Consider the following 17,070-nt stretch of genomic DNA (forward strand, 5'->3'; position numbering starts at 1 on the left):
AGCTGCATTCCACATTCACTAGCTTCCATTGCTTCTTTAAATACTATTGCTATTTGCTGAAAACCTAACGTTTTTTCCCCTTTAAAATCTCTCACTAGAAATAACATCTCTTTTTATTATTATAATAATAATATATCTCATATATCTTATATATTTTTGCTTTGTCTAGTGCATTTGAGCTTTTCCCTCTGCAGCTGCCAGGTTGCAATGAGTATTTAGTAGATAATTATCTGTTTTTCTCTTTCATAAGCTTGCTGCATCACTGCTTTTAAAGGGCAGAGCAGGACACTTCAGTGATTGCTTCCCAGATTAAAGTGAGATGCTTGCAGTGAGTGTTTGGAAACATGCAGCAGATGAGCATGAGCAGCCCCCTTTCAGACAGCACTCTTGAGTTTTTTCACAAATTACAAGTCCTCTTGTAGACTGATAACAGATGGAGCTTTCCAAGAAATATTTTTCATCGTTGAATCCTTAGGCCTTGTTAGAGTTGCCTGAATTTAGCCTTTGGAACGGGTGCAATTTTAGAAAGGCAGAAAATATTCCTTACTGGGGACAGGAGAACAGATTTGCTGGTATGACAGAGGTTCCACTTTATTTTAACTACATAATAGATCAGTAACAAGACAATTTCATGTGTTTAATTTGTTCCTGGTGTAGTTTCCTGGAGTATTTGCATGTGGAGAGAAGTTAATTTCGTGGGTTTTGACATTTATGGCCACTGAGCACTGCAGCATTAAGCAAAGTTGCATATGACTTTCACTTACTGTACTCTAATTAAAACTCGACATATGCTGAGGTTTTAATCAGAGCTGACTAATCATATTTAATTTAAATGTCTTAATGGCTGTATTTTTAATAGAACAAGGGTACATTAGCTAATCCAGGTTTTCTTCCTACAGAGAGAGGTGTGTCAAAATTTCTAAGGCTTTGATCCAAAAAAAGCACATTAACTCACAGATTAACTCAGTCAGTTAATAACTCCATGAATTCAGTGATAATATTACTTGCTTGGAATCTTGTTTGCATTGAAAGGGTTGTTGCCTCGCTTTAATTGTACAGTATATTTATTTTTGCAGCAGAACAACACCATTTTGGTGGAAATTGATTACTTCCTGAGCCTCTGATTCTTTGGAACACAACAATATTTCTGTTTTTTTTGCTTTTGCTCTGAGTGTAGTGCATTCAAAGGACCCAAACCACTTCTCAAGCTGTGTGGGAATTAATTCCATCCAGATCAAAGTAGGGCATTACTTACACCTCTGGAGATAATAAAATGGCTGAGTGTATTTAAACCATAGTAAATGAGGGCAAATTTTGGCATTAATTTTAGATTCCACCTAAGAGAATTGTCTTCTCTTCTTTCTCTCCAGAATGAAAAAGTATCTGAACTTTAATAAGGGCTCTTTTAAGGCACACAATGAACACCAAGCAGTTTCAGGGGTAATTATAAGGCAGGAATAATTACAGAGTATTTTGAGTTGGGAAATATTTCATTTCCTCTCTGTTTTGCCAAATCAGCATCTTTAAGGAGTTAAAAAATGTTGAAAAATCACAAAAACTCTGAAGTTTCTTGCCCGAGGCAGTCCTTTTCTTGTAATGAAGCAGTGCCCTGGAAACCGGAATCAAGTTTGTGAAAACGTTAATGTGTAAAAATCCATTTAAAGTTTGATATTGCATCTAGTTTTCAAACCTTCCTTAGATTCAACAGTTTCTCTTCCATGCTATCATCACAGAGCTGCTTTTGAGAGAGGCAATCCTTGGGCAGCTGTCTTTACAAGGTACATGCATTATTTTGGTGCCTCATTAAGCTGATGTATGATCTATTGCTTCAATACCCTCTGCGTTTTATGGTTAACTTTTAAATTCCTTTAAAAAAAAAAAAGAATTAAATAGACCTCTGATTTTTTTTTTCCTTACAACCAGTGTGAAACAGCAGCAGGAACAAGTCTAACCTAAATAATGGTGCTAACCCTAAGTCAGGTCTCCTTTCTGCCTGGACTGTGCAGAAAGACCTCAATCATTTGGAATCATAGCACAGCTGAAGTTTAGACAGAAAAATAGGTGAAGAATCACTGTTAAATATATAGAAGGGAAGTATGAAAACCAATTTGCTTTTATAAGCTCTGAGCTGTATCTTCAGCTGCAGACCCCTCAATAATAAGGTAATAAATCCATGTGAGAAGTGAGCTTGTTACAGCTCTGCTCACTCCTTGCAATTCCAGGCAACTGCTGCCCTTAGTTTCTTCTTCATGAAGACACCTCAGAAATATCCAAACACAGGGAAATGCTGATATTTTAAAATATCTGTTTCCTATGTTTTTACAGCTGTCCCTAAACGTAGAAGGGACACAACTGCCATTAATTTCTCTTATCTAACACAAAATGTTGACTATATTAATGAGATTAATTAGTGATTTAGAGGCTAAATGGATTAATTAGATGCTATCTTTTTATTTTCTGTGCACTAATGAATATTTTATATGATGGTTTTGTTTAAAGTAATATTAACAGCTCTCACACTTTAGGCATTATTTCATTAATTCAGTTCTCTATCATGTTATGAAAGGCTTTTAATCAACTGGTTTCAAAGGGAGCCCTTTTCTTCCCTATCTGCTAAATCATATCCAGGCAGCCTTTTCTTCCAGGCACCAAAAAATATTCAGGGGCTCTATCCACAGTTTTGTTTTGATAAATTCAGATTTATTTCGAGAGGCATCTACATTCATGCAATTCTGAATCCCTGACTGCAAGGGTCACAGACTCCTGCTCTGTTTTCTCAAACAAGCTTTTTTAGGTCCTTGTTTTGAAAATGTCTCTCCTCAAAATGTATGCAGCTCTGAGTTAAAGTTGCATTCAAGCATATCAGATATTCAGGAATGTATCACTGAGAACATAGCCAAAGGTGTTAACTTCCCAATAAATCAACAGGAGCTGCCTGGAGGGTATGGAATGTGAATAACCTCTGAAATATTTAGAGTACCTTCTAGGAAACACAGGGAAAAAAGTGGCTGTGAAGGGAATATAAAGCTACTGTTCCATTTTCCCATGAGAGGTAATAAATTCCAGAGCTGCCAATCCTTTTACACTGAGAGAATTCTAGAGACTTAATCTATGAATTACTGTATTCTACCCAGCCAGCCTGTTCCCAGCAATGCACAACATTCATTACCTGAGCCCTTCCACAGAGTATTTATTGTGATTACAGCACATTTACACAACAGCTTAATTACTTGTTTGACAAATATATAAAACACTAAAGGGAATTCTTGCTGTTCTCCAAATGTCAGCAGGTTTTCCCTCGTGTTCCCAAAGCCAGGATTGCTGATGGAGGTGTTCCATGGCTCAGGGGACAGGAGCACCTCCACACCTTGTCCTGACAGCCTTTATTCCACAGGTAAGGAGGGAAATTCCCACTCAAACCTGGGGAGAAACCCTCAATTTTTAGTGGTTAGGGTGTGGTTCTTAGCATGGCACAGTGCCTTCTGATACAGAATGAAAATTATTTAATTAGAAGAATATAATTTCCTGTGAGCCTTTCATAGGCAGCAGACAGATGAGTTTTTAATTCTCTCCATTTCAAGATTCTTTTAAACTGCAGTAGGTGAAAATCTAGCCAGGGTGGTGAACTGTTTCACCTTCAAGCTGCTCATGCAGACTCTTCATTGTTCTCTCAAAACAATACATGAAAAAATTGCAGCTATTGCTTCTGGAAGATTGATAAATATACCTTTCCAAAAGTACTTGAGTAATATATCATATTATCATGTTGTAGTGCTCTTGGAATTAAATTAAAATATATTAACATCAGGATAAAATCATGAGTATAGATTTTGCCAAGAACAGTGGAGTAAGGACAGTTCCAGGGAAAAAAAAATGAGTCCTAGCCCTAGGCAAGAGGTTTTGAGGGACTGGACAGGAAATTCACCTTATTTCTGTTGATTCCATCCAAGTGTCTTACTCGGTGTCCTCTGTCATGCTTTGCTGTTACTGAACTGTTTTCTGTAATGAACATTATTATTTTTTTTTTTTCAGAATTCATGATTGTGAATAATTAAGGAATTTTTTTTTTTCCTGTGTAGTTTACTCATTAAAGTGTATAAAGGGGCCTTTCTTTATAAGCTTCATTTCTTAAAATACTTCTTTGAGGTATGAAAGAAGGTCTTCCTCTAATTCCTGTGAAAAAGGGTCTAAACCACATTCCTTGTGTTCCAGAGAAGTGTTCTCAGAGGGTTATAGGAAATCATTGAGGAGAACTTTGGAGTAGCTGCAGGGGTTTGTAAAATTAATTAAGTACTCACTGATTTGGAATGAAATGAAGATGTCCACAATTAAGTTTGCAGCCTACAGGTTGGAGTGCTCTCAGGGCAAGGCTGAGATTGGAGTCTGAGATACATCTCAAAGATAGAGGGAATATTGAATCAGGTATGCAGTGGAATAGCTCCAACAGGAAAAAAAAAACATAGGATGTGCCTAACTCACTCTACTCTTTAACCCACAATTTCTTGATGTCAGAGAGTTTGGGTCACATGAGGTAGAGGAGAAAATAAAAAGCAAAATGATAGGACTTACCTATTGCTGAAGCAGCTGCAAAGACAGTCTGGAAATCCTGGCAGACCTTCCCTGCACTGTGCATTTATTCTGCACCACAGACACCAAAACTCAGGTTTGCTTCTGGAGCTGCATTTTGTAGAAGGCCTGGAGTCAGTATTTTAAGGAGCCACTGTTTCTTTTATAGGTGCCATTAATCTGACAAATTTACCTCGAGGCAGAATGTGATATTGTTTCAGTCCAGTTTCTGATGGTTGAAGATTGGCCATTACAGAAAGTAGCACAAAGGGAGACTAATAAATGCCAATTTTGATGATTGCTTCAAGACAAATGTGAGGAGTGACCAACCCCTACCTCCTTCCTCATTTTTAGCATTGCACAGGTTGTACAGATACAGAGAGCAAAGACAATTCTTCTGAAAATAGCAAAACTGGCAGTGATCTAATCTGTGTCATGGCCAGGGGAGACTTGAGGGATGCCAGGCTGAAATATTTCTCAGAACCCTCCTGTCATTGACCATGAGGATTCTCCATCAGCCCAGGAAAAGGAAGATCAGGAGGTCAGGTTTTCTTTCCCTTGAGAGTTATTTTTTTTATCCCTTTTCTGTAGTTTGAAGTCCTCTGGGCAGCAATGAACTCTTTTTACAGCAAAGGGGTTTTATTTTTCATGCTTGTCATTCCCTTATGCAGCCCTGCAGATTTCAGGAATTTGTACCCTGGTGCACTCCTCTAAATTGGATTTGCTCCTCAGTGGGGAATAGAACCCTTTTCCAAGGGATTTGTTCAAAGGGAAGACTGGAAATCTGTCCATTTTAAGAAAAATACCATAGTCTCCCTCATATACAAAAAAATTAGCCAGGGAGTCATTAGCTCTTTCAAATGTTGCCAGAAAATTCATACATTAGCAAGAGAATCAAGTGTCTACTGTCCTTGTGATGGATGCCGTGGAGTTAAGCAGTGTTATTAAAAGTGGGTGAATCTGTATGGATTATTCTGTGCTAGCAATAATACCACAAAGTTCAAAGAAATGAAATCCAGCCTGGAATTCACACATCATCAAATGCATTGCCTCACACCTTTTTCTACTTAAAATTTCTGGACACACAGTGAGCAGTCCCCAAGTTGGGTTTATCTGCTTCAGCAGTTTAAAACATGTCAGATAATGAGACACTCATCAGATTTAAAACAGTCCTAGAACCAGAGGCATCCAAGAGCTATTTTAGAAAGCAGAGCCAGAAACATAATTACAAGACAGGATAATGAACAGAACCTCTTCAATTTCCCTGTGGCCCTTGCTAAGAAATGAAATCAAGTTTGTACTGTATAAGCATGACTGAACTGTTAGAAATGGGAGAAAGAATAAAGTGTTACCTTGTAAACAATATATACATAATGAACAGAGAATAAAAAAGAAAGCCATTGTAATGACAAGAAATGAGAAATTTAATGGATTGTAGAAGACCCAACAGTTAGAATTGGTACTAGAAAGATTCAGTCAATTTATTTGGAATAAATAGCCCTGAAAATTTGGAACATGTGCAGGAATGGGTTTCTCTGATATTTAAAGAGTGGTAATGCTGAAGCTGTTTCTTGAGACAGCACCTGCCAGAAGAGGAAGATGTGTCTTTGGAAATACAAAACTTGTGAAAATCAAAAGAATTTTTTCCATTGGTGTCATCAGGCTCTGCACGAGGCTTTAACAGACAGGTCCCCTGTGATTTTGGGATCAGTGTCATGTGGGATATCACCTTGGTTTTCTGGAAGACACAGGAGAAGAGAAGTTAAGCCAAGTGCAGCTGGTGGAATAGCAATAAAAGCTTTTGCACAGCTGGGAGAGCAGCAGTGATTCCAAATGCTGATCACCACCAACCTTCACTGCTTTGGTTCTGATGGGGAGTTATCACCTACATTTCATGTTATTCCTTCTGATGTCTAACTGGGTAACTGAGACCTTTTAAATTGTAAACATGAGCATGGAAAAATATTACAGAATTCTTCTGTCTGCTTTTGAAATTTAGATTCATGGAAAATACTGGTGTTTCTATCAATGCTTATTCCTTGTTTTTTATTAAGAAAAGACAAAGCAACATGCAGATGTTTGAGCAAAGAAATGGAATATAAGCCTTGTGGATATTTTTAAAGCATTTCAGGTCCCAATATCTTGTTTTTCTGCAATCTCAGTGGGTGCCTGTGTTCTGTTTTGTTTACCTAAATCAGTTTATTTTCTGAACACAATGATTCTCTGCACTCAGGATCCCTGTTTCTGGAGTAAAAGGAGAACCCAGCAATCAGATTGTGGAACTTTCCCAAACATGCCTAGAGGGGCCTCTTTAAAAGAGTAAGAATCTTCAGCAAACAACTTGTTGTTGTATTAAGTGATGCTACAGACACTTGCTGCACAAAATCAGAGAGAAGAAATGTCATGTTTGTGGCAGATATCTTCTTTCAGCAGACTGGGTTCCTATTTATGTTATGGGCTGTAGGAAATCCACAGACTTCTGTATGAAAGACATTTTCCTCTTACATGCTGTGCTTAATTTAGTAATCTTAAAATAAAGTACCTTTTGCCTCCAAGGCATTTACAACGTTCTTATAAGGACATTGCTACAGCTAACTTTCTTTTCTTCTCCCTTGTGGGCAATTTTTTTTTTTTTTTTTTTTTTTTTTTTTTTTTTTTTTTTGTGTGTGTGTGTGAAAGCTTGAAGTATTTCCTCTCTAGCTACTGCTCTAATCCCATTTTGGAATATGTTCTCTGTCTTCAGTAACAAGCTTATGGAAATCAATATTCCAGCATTTATCACTAGTTACAGAAGAAAAGCCCTTAATCAAAGACATTTAGGCATGCTTGTGAAGGTTACCCAGCACATTCTGATAGACTGCCCTTCACAGATTCCACAGCTCACCTATTTTACCCATTCCACATGGTGATAAGCCTGCCCATTTTATAAAGAAATGAATGATTGAGCCTGTTCCATTACAGTTAATATCTCCCTGAGAGATGGGTCTGCTGGGGAAAAATGGTACACTTATGAACTTTCTGAAACAATAAAATGAATCCATTTTTGAGCCAGCTTTTCCTGCAGAGCTAATTCCTGAGCAATTTAGTTTTGCTGATTAGATCTGGTGTCTGAAAGGGGGCCTGGCAGATCTGTGCAGGACAGCACAATCAGCTGCACTTGCAGATGGAGCACAAACCCTCTGCAGAATCTGATGGAATTTGCATTACTGAGTTAATGGCACACGTGTTTGTGCTCACTTACAGCGTGCAGCCTTTCCTACACAGCAATCAGTGAAATAATGATTGTATTGGTGGTACTGGTTTAGCTGGGAAGGGGGACATCACTTTTTCTGGGATGAAAAGGGAAAGTTTCTACTGGGAAAAGCAACTATCAAGGCTCAGAGTCAGTCTCAAACTACCACTTGCTCAGTGCTCTGTAGCCAGCTCAGTCTGTAAGTTAAGAACAAGCTCAAGCTCACTGAGGAGAAAATTAGCTGAAAGAAAGAACTGCAGCAATATCCACTGTGCCTGTAGATGAAACACCACCTCTGGAATGATTCCTGAATCTGACCACAAAAGGGTGAGCAGATCCTGTTGGACAAGGAGAAAAGGCAGAGACATGGGAATGATGGAAGTGAACAAGCACAGGGCAGTTGAGAAGGATTGAGGGAATGCAAGTCCCTCAGCTGGCAGTATTTGTACCTGCAGTGGTTCCCCTGACCTGTTCCCAGTGCATTTTCAGGTGTAATGTGTATTTCAGCAGCTGCTTCACAAGCCATAATCTCATCCTTGCCAGACAGGAAACATCAAATGTTACAATATGCTGTATAAATTTGATGTAAATAACATCAAGTGTTATTTATATGCTGTTTAAGAAACCTCATTTGCTTCTATTACAAACAGATCTTGGAGAATAAAAATTAAATCAGTGGTTTTGTCGTATATGGTGTTGATATAAAAAGGAACAGTGTTGGTCCAGAGATTTTATGTCTGTATTGGCAGGTCAGAGAAGCAATAGGGAAGAACTAATGTATGATATCAGGTATAAAAAGAGTCTTTCTGAAAAGATTTTTTCATTTAAGCCCACCTGACTTTCCTATAAATTGAGATCTTAAACAAACTTTAGCTCTGAACATTTAACCAAAAATCTGAATTCAACGTGGTACTCATTTCACCTTAACTTTGCATTTCATATGTTGTGTAATTTAAGATGTTCATTTCCACTCCCTTGCAGTCAGTGTAGAAGAGCATTCCCTGTTCTCAGGCCAGTGTATTTCTGTAGGGAAGCAAAATCAGTTTTCTCGTTAGGGATGGATCCAGGAACCCCAGGAAGGGGCTGGGTGGCAGGAGCTGAGGGTGTCACACTCTGCTGTGACACTGCAGACACACAGCACAAGATGTCACCAAACCTGCACTCTGGTTTTTGCAAAATTAAGGAAATAATTCTTTCCCAGATTTCTTGTTTTGAATTCAAGAAAGGACTCGGGATGATGCCCCCTGAATTTACAAGCTGTTCCTCAGTTTCTTCTTGCTAGGCTAACAAAATGCTATAGAATGAAAACTGAAAGCTAAAATATCCCTCAGCCTGTACGCCTAATTTTTACACTGATGATTTATGTGTGAGCTTAACTTCATAATTATCCTGTTTAAGGACATTGCTGGGTTTCTAAATTAAGACTGATGGCATGGATGAACAAGTAAAGGTCATTCCTTGATGCATTAGCTCTTTGTTGATGAACAATTTAACACAAAAATACTTTGTGCTTAGCATGAAACCTTTCTCATGAAAATCACATCCCACTGCCTGTCTTTATAAATATTAATTCACAAAATACACGTGCTTTGTGTGGGTCCTGACAGCCTCTGTGGTACTGACAAGCCAGTCAAAAAGAAAGAAGTACAAAAATAAAAAGGTGGTAAAATTTACCCAAGGTGTCCAAGGGCATTAAGACACATATTTAAATATAGGATTCTACTGAGTTGCAGAGCATAAGGATCACATTGAAGACAATGAGAAAATGGGACAGCCAGCAGTATAATCTGATCTTAAAATTCACATTGTGAGTGGGAGTCCTTCTAAAAGGGCCTGGGATAAGACAAAACTGCAGATAAAAATATATTAGAATCAAACGAAAACTGCCAAACAAAATCCCCCCAAACCTAAAATCAAATCAGGGTTAGACAATTTGTGAAGGAAAGCAGGGACTACATGGAGAGCATTTGAAGAAAAACTGGCAAGATGATGAGGCCAGATTAATGAAAATTGAGGCTGGAAGGAGGCACATGTTTTTCAGCAGGAAATCAGGAGAGGTTTTTGAATATCTAGTCTGTTCTGTGAGGAGCTAAGACAAAACCTTCAAAGAAAATGAATAAACACTGAACCAGATGGGACCCAAAGGGGCAGAGGTGCTTGGAAAGATGAGCTGCAGAGCTGAAGGAATTGCCAGGGAAGTCTGAGGAAACAACTGAGCTGATGAATAGAAGCAGCTCAGCTTTCAGGTGCAGCACACAAATCCAGCCAGGCTGGGGATGCTGCAGACATGAAATCACAAATCAGCAGGGGACACAAAGTCACAAATCCTGCTGCTGAAGGATCATCCTAAGGAAATTCGGAATTCTGTCAAAAAATATTGTCTCGGAGGGAAACTCTTCCCCTAATTCCATGAAATAAACCCCAAGAATTTGCATTTATCCTGCTGACACCATGCTGAAAAGCTGATGTGCTTATCAGTATACTGGCCCCTTCTTTCCTAATAGCTTTGTTTATTTATTACCCTCTTTATATATATATCTGAAACTGAATATGATGGGAAGGGGCAGAGGTTTGTCTTTCTCTTCACAGGAATATAAAATATCACTGTCCCCTGGAGTCCACCACATCTGATCTTGAATTACAGCCACTCAGACCAAGCAGCAAATAATTCCAATGAGCCATCTTTATTTACTGAGGCTGTCCTTGTATGGAAAGGGAATTTTCTGTACATCCCAGAGATTGCAGCACCTCCTGATTTGCTGTCTTTTCTTAGGTGCTTTGCTTCCATACTGCAGAATCCAGACATGCAAATCTGATTGCAGTGACTGGAGATTTTCCTGCCTTGCTTAGCTGCTCTGAAGTCCCTGAGTCTGCCAGTTCTCAAAAGAATTTTCAGCTCGGAAATAGATTCTATAAAACATTTATCTTGATTCGGGGAGCTCTGTAGCCACTGTGCTAGTTACAGGAAAATCTTTGTAGAGCTGGATTGTTAATTTGAACCAAAAAAAAATTATATCAGAAGGTGCAGAGGGGTTTTTCAAATTAGAAACAGGCAAATATTGGTAAAATGATCAGTGGTCATGCATTTCAAGGACCTGGATAACTCTAAACATAATGCTGGAGTTCTTCATCTCTCTGTTGGGACAGTGCAATGATCTCCCAACTGAAGAAATCAAAAGCATTTTATTTTAATGATCTTTAAAAAATATTTTCTGTGGGTGCTGCACACATTGTTGTGTGGCAGTACAGAAAAGCTATAGCCAGAATTGTTGGATTATGCTTTCAATTTGATTTCAATAATAAACCTCATCCTTTCTAATTTTGGGTCTCATTTATTGGTCTGTGCACTTTGATTACAACAGACTAAATCTGCATTCCATATTAATTTGTACATACAATAATAGGGCCCTGAATACATCTTTATTAAACTACAGTTTGTTAATAAAAAAATTCCATTTATTGTATTTATATTAAGTCATATCTGTTTCTACTCTTGTGTGTTGTGACCTCCATATGCAGAACACAGAATATTCTCCTGGAATTTGAGCAGTGAACTTTGGCTGTGGGATTAATTTTTAGTGTTTTTCTAAAGCACTGTTTGTACCTCACTGACAAAAATGATGGTGTTACTGAGGGCTAAGCTGCCTACATAAATTTACGTACTTTCATTTGAAAGGTGGAGCAGCCTAGAACTTCATGGTGCTGAATTTATTGATTTCTTTTTTTGAGATGTATCATTACACCCCAAAAAGCAATCTAATAATTTTATCAATTTATAATGTAGCTACTGAAAAAAACCCATCAGATAACCCCAAAGCTAGCTTGTTATGACATACAGGGATCAAAGCATTTTGAGCTTACAATAACAAAGAAAGCTTACTTTAAACATTTTGTTTGATAGCACAAAAGTGGTATTTCAAAGCTGTTCTCAGACTACAGAAATCTTGAGCATGCTGCTGCAACTATTATATTTTTCTCTGTCCACAGCATAGTTAGGGCTAGGAGGCAAAGATATGCTTTGAAATATTACTTGTGTTTTTTCACAGCACTTCAGGAAATTATATTGGCCCTTAATTTTTTTTATTTTGATTATTCTATGTGAAGTTTATACAGCTGTTGCACAAACAAGATCAGTTTATATGTCCATCAACGATTACCCATTTTCATAACATTTTTTACCAGCAATCAGGCTACATAAAAATTTAAAGACTTCTTGAATTTGAATATGCAGCTGTAAGTTTTAAGCTTGATGTGAAGTGATCCAGGTCAGAGTATCTTACCACTTCTTTAGTGAACAATTTCATGATTTAATCTCTGTGTTAAAATCTCTTGTTCTTTAGAAATTATTTAGTTGACATTTTATGTGGATATGAGATTGCCATGCACAATACTTCAAAGCTTTACTACAGAATAAAGGCATTTTTGAGACTGTCAGGGTGCAGTTTCAGAGCTGGGTTCTCCGTCTCAAGGGGTTTTTTTGCTTGACCTCCTCCAGCTGAAGTTCCCTCCTGTCTCTTTGAGCAATCATTAATATTCATGCAGTTCTGCATGAGTCACCAAACCAGAAATGGACCCTCCAAAATTGCAATGCTTTGATTCTGTTGGAACAGTGAAATACCTGCAGGTCCCCCGTGGGCCACAGAACACCAGCAGTGACTCCAGGCTGATTGTGGGGGATGGCATTGTGTGTCAGGGTCTGCTTGGTGGGACCCCAACAATATGAAAGTTCTTTTCCCCACCCATGCAGCCAAAGAAGGAGCCTGGAATGAATCTGATTGTGTTTTCAAGGTTGTTTTTGTCAGAGTCCAGAGCATCCCTTTGGCTGCCCCAAATGCCTTGAGACCCTGGCAAAGGGCTCAAGAACCTTGGCAGCAAGTCAAAAAACACCTGTAACTTCAATTTTAGCCCATGGGAGAGGCTGTCAACCTTATATAAGGAATTACAAACCAAAAGGGTTTGAGCAGTGTAATAGAAAAATTGACACAGAGTAGAAAAGTAGAATTTTGGGACTTTTTTAGAATGTAATTCAGAGGACAAGATAGAGGGATTTGGGCGTGTCCTAACCTTCTTCTTGTTCTCCTTGTCCTTCATGTCTCAGTGTGATAGTGACATTTTTCTATTAGTCTAGGATAGGGACACACTGTCCAACATAGATTTTAGGTATTAGTACAAGAACTGTAAACATAATACACATAATTTTAAATATATAATGTAAGAGACACCCAGGGCTAGAAAAAAGACTGCCATAACTAGCTGGACCTCAGCAAGTCAGAAAAAAACTATTATAGATAAAAATAAACAATCTTAAAAACTCAGCTTCACGCATTCCAAACCTTTTCTCCAACAACCAAGCTAAAGAAGAAAAGACTTTTTACACTATTAAAGTCTCAACAAGCTAACCCCAAAAATTTATTTCTTCTTATCTATAACATTCTTTCTCTGACCTGCTGAGCTCTGGCTAGCAAGTCCACCATAACATTCTGCCTTTGAGCCTTAGGCAGTTCCCACATTATATACTCAAAACTACTTATTGTATGTTTACAATTTCTTTACCAATGACTTATCACCTATGTTAGACTGTGAATCTCTACCTCAAACCAATAGAAAAGTGGCACCATCACACCAAGACATGGTGAACAAGAAGAAGGAAAAGAAGGCTAGAACACAGCCAAATTCCTCCATCTTGACCCCTTGAATTATGAATATAATTCCCAATATAAAAAATCCCCAAATTCCACTTTTCCACCCTGTGTTAGTTCAAACATCACACTACTCAAACCCTTGTGGCTTGTAATTCCTCATCCAGAGTTGGCAGCTTTTTCCATGGGCTAAAATTGAAGCCACGGGTGTTTTTGACTTCTTGCCAAGGTCTCTGAGACCCCTGCCAGGGTCTGGAGCCAGCCAGGGCAGCCAGAGGGATGTCCTGGACTCCTCTGGTAGCAGAGTAGGGTTGGAAAGGCTTCTTCTTGTCTTCTGAGATGGTTTTGAGCCTTTGCACATTGGCTGCTTTAAAAATGTGGACTCGTGGCTCACAGATGTGTGGTGGTCACATCACGGAGCCTTCTTTGGACCTGAGCATGAAAGAGCAATCTAGAAGAATTCCTAGGCTGTGCACATTCTTGAAAACAGAGGTTTTGATGTCATTTGGAGGGAAAAGCCTGATCCAAATGTATTTTCGTATATTGCAACTTCTTCCCTGGAATGCTGTACCAGCACATACGGTTCTAAATATGTGTTTCTATATCTGCTGCCCCAACCCTGCATCATTTGATGCCTTAGCAAAATCCCTCTCCTGGGATCTGTACCAAATATTTAAACTCATGACCTAATCTGAAGTGTCTGAGAGAAAAAGCGAGTTAACATTTGGGTTTGTGGAAACAATATTTAGTTGATAATAATGTAGCTTCTATGAGTATAATTTTGCATGCAAAGAGCAATGAGTCAAGTTACAAAAAAGAGGTTTGAAAAATAATGAGGCTTTGCCTCAACATATATTATTAATTCTGTAGATATGAATACTTGTTTTGAATAATTCATGGTCTGTGTTCATTTCTGTGGGATCCCTGTGTTTTCTGAGAGAATCTCACTCCCAGAAAGGGAGGGATGAACAGAACAGACGTTCACATGTGGAAAATTATCAATTTTTGCAACATTGCAGATCTGAGCTGCTGCTGAGGAAGCCAATATGTGAGGAGCAGGACAAAAAACCATTTTGAACCTATAGACAGTCCAATATGTAATTCTGGTAATATTATAGATTTTTTTAGCTCCAGTTTCTGTACTGATTTATCAGAGCTAAGAGACTGTAGTTAGTTATGGGTGTACTAGATCTATTTTTCTTCAGAGCTATATCCTTGATTGCATTTCTGCACAATAGATATTTCTCTTTTCTAAGAGAAGCTGTTGTTTTCTGCATGAAAAGTTTGTCAGGGTGGGTGAGGGTGGCTGTGGAGGAGCAGGTGCTGTGGATGAAGCCAGAACTGAGCACCAAGGAGCTCCCAAGGCCAGGGGCTGGTTGCAGCAGGTCTGGGAGCTCTCCCAGTGGGAAGGGACATCCCTCCACTGGGCAGCCCTGGAGCTGGCCCTGAGCCTCCCCTTCAGAGGAGATGTGCTCAGGACCCTCTCCCATTTCACCAGGAAAGAGAAAAAATTTCCTCTTTTAGTTAAAAGGCCAATACTGAGAATTAAGTTCCAGGAATTTATATTCCATGAGCCAAATAAATTTCTTTTCTCTTGCCTCCCTACTCCTCACTGCACTGTCCTGGACCATTCCACTCAGGGCAGAGTCTATAACCCCTACTTGTGAGAAAAGGTGCCTGTGGTGAAAATACAAAAGAATCCAAGCTTCTGTGTTAGAAAAATGTCATTATTTTTAAACCAGTGCCATTATTTATGGGTAGCAGTGGGACAGGAGGGTGAATTTTAGCATTACTCTCATGAAAGATGGATCCCTTCATCCTCCCCATTCATCTTTTTGAACATTGGCCTATTTTACCCCTTCACTTTGAGGCTGTCAGCACTAAGGGAAAATTCTATTCTGGAAAAGCAGAATCAAAAGGAATTAAGAAACTCTTAGGCATTGCCAGGTTGGAATGAAGGGCTTTTCAAGGAGAATCAACATATGAATAGGATTACCTTGGATGCACTGGTGACCAGACATATTTTTAGCCTTTGGCAGAGGAGAATGGAACCTCTAAAAACAGCAGGGCTGCCACTCAGAACATGGGAATCACTTTACAGAAAATTAAAATTACAGACATTTACAAGGGGGACTTGAAACTTTCGGAGAAGAGGACAAGGAGATGGGCAGTCTTATATATGTAATTTATTCCCCTTCTTATTTAAAGATCATAAAATAACACCTTCCAAATGAATAACAAATAAAACTCTGGCGATGCCACTGCCCATTTGTGATGCATTGATTTTGGAAGGAAGAGGTTTATCTTCATTTGGGTCAAACTTGGGGTGCTGGTGACAAATCAGGGCTGGGAACTGAGCAACAACTTATGAGAAGCAATGATTGCCTAGAATTTAAAACTGGAATGGTGTCCCTGCCACAGGAGAGATTGGCTGATGTTAGAAATGGCAATTTTTAAAAGGAATTTCAGCTCTCTTTTGGAATTCTACCTCCTTTTACAGCAATATTGAATCATTCCCACTGATTTGTGAACTAAGCTCTGTATGCTTAAAATAATCTGCTAAAACCTGTGTCAAAGCAGAATTCTCTAGGCTTGACTGCATCCTCTATCAAGATATTGTAAATCAGTTTAAAGTACCTCTTGCAAATGCAATGTCACTCTTAGTGCCAAGTTCATGAGCCTAGGTGGCACAAAACACATGTAAGCAGGTGATTGAATAAAATCCATACATATTTTAAAATGTGTTTCACAAAGGGATTATTTTTAAGCCTGACTAATGACTAGCTTAAAACAAGGCAGAAGTGAAATAATAATAAAAGAAAATAAGAAAAATATACTAAAAGAAAATTAGAAAGCATTTTAATCCTCATGGGAACTAAAGCCTTTAAATATTTTAATTAATTAAAGCCTTAAAATATTTTAATTAGCTTTTGTTCATCTGCCTTTATTTTTATTTTTCTGATTAGCATTATACTCAGCCATATCACCACATATGGACACCTCATCAAGAGATTTATCCCATCATAAAATCTGAACAGACAGCACAGGCTCCTCTCTGAAGATGCTGCTCTTCTACACTGACTGCAAAGGGAGTGGAAATGAACATCTTAAATTACACAACATATGAAATACAAAGTTAAGGTGAAATGAGTACCACGTTGAATTCAGATTTTTGGTTAAATGTTCAGAGCTAAAGTTTGTTTAAGATCTCAATTTATAGGAAAGTCAGGTGGGCTTAAATGAAAAAATATTTTCAGAAAGACTCTTTTTATACCTGATATCATACATTAGTTCTTCCCTATTGCTTCTCTGACCTGCCAATACAGACATAAAATTTCTGGACCAACACTGTTCCTTTTTATATCAACACCATATAAGACAAAACCACTGATTTAATTTTTATTCTCCAAGAGCTGTTTGTAATAGGATTTATATATAGTGACAAATAGAGTGCATGGCAAATTTTTATGTTGCATTTATTAGCTTATTAACTGCTAGACAGTCTCTGATCTGTTACAGTATGGAAATGCAAAAAAAAAAAAAACCAAAAAAACAAAAAGCTGAATAAAGGTTTAATATTGTTTCTACTTTGGACTTCTGTAGCACAGAAATTGAGTAGGTTTAGCCAAATAT

The sequence above is a fragment of the Lonchura striata genome, chromosome 6, assembly GCF_050655825.1.
Source record: "Lonchura striata isolate lonStrDom1 chromosome 6, ASM5065582v1, whole genome shotgun sequence".
Lineage (NCBI taxonomy): Eukaryota > Metazoa > Chordata > Aves > Passeriformes > Estrildidae > Lonchura > Lonchura striata.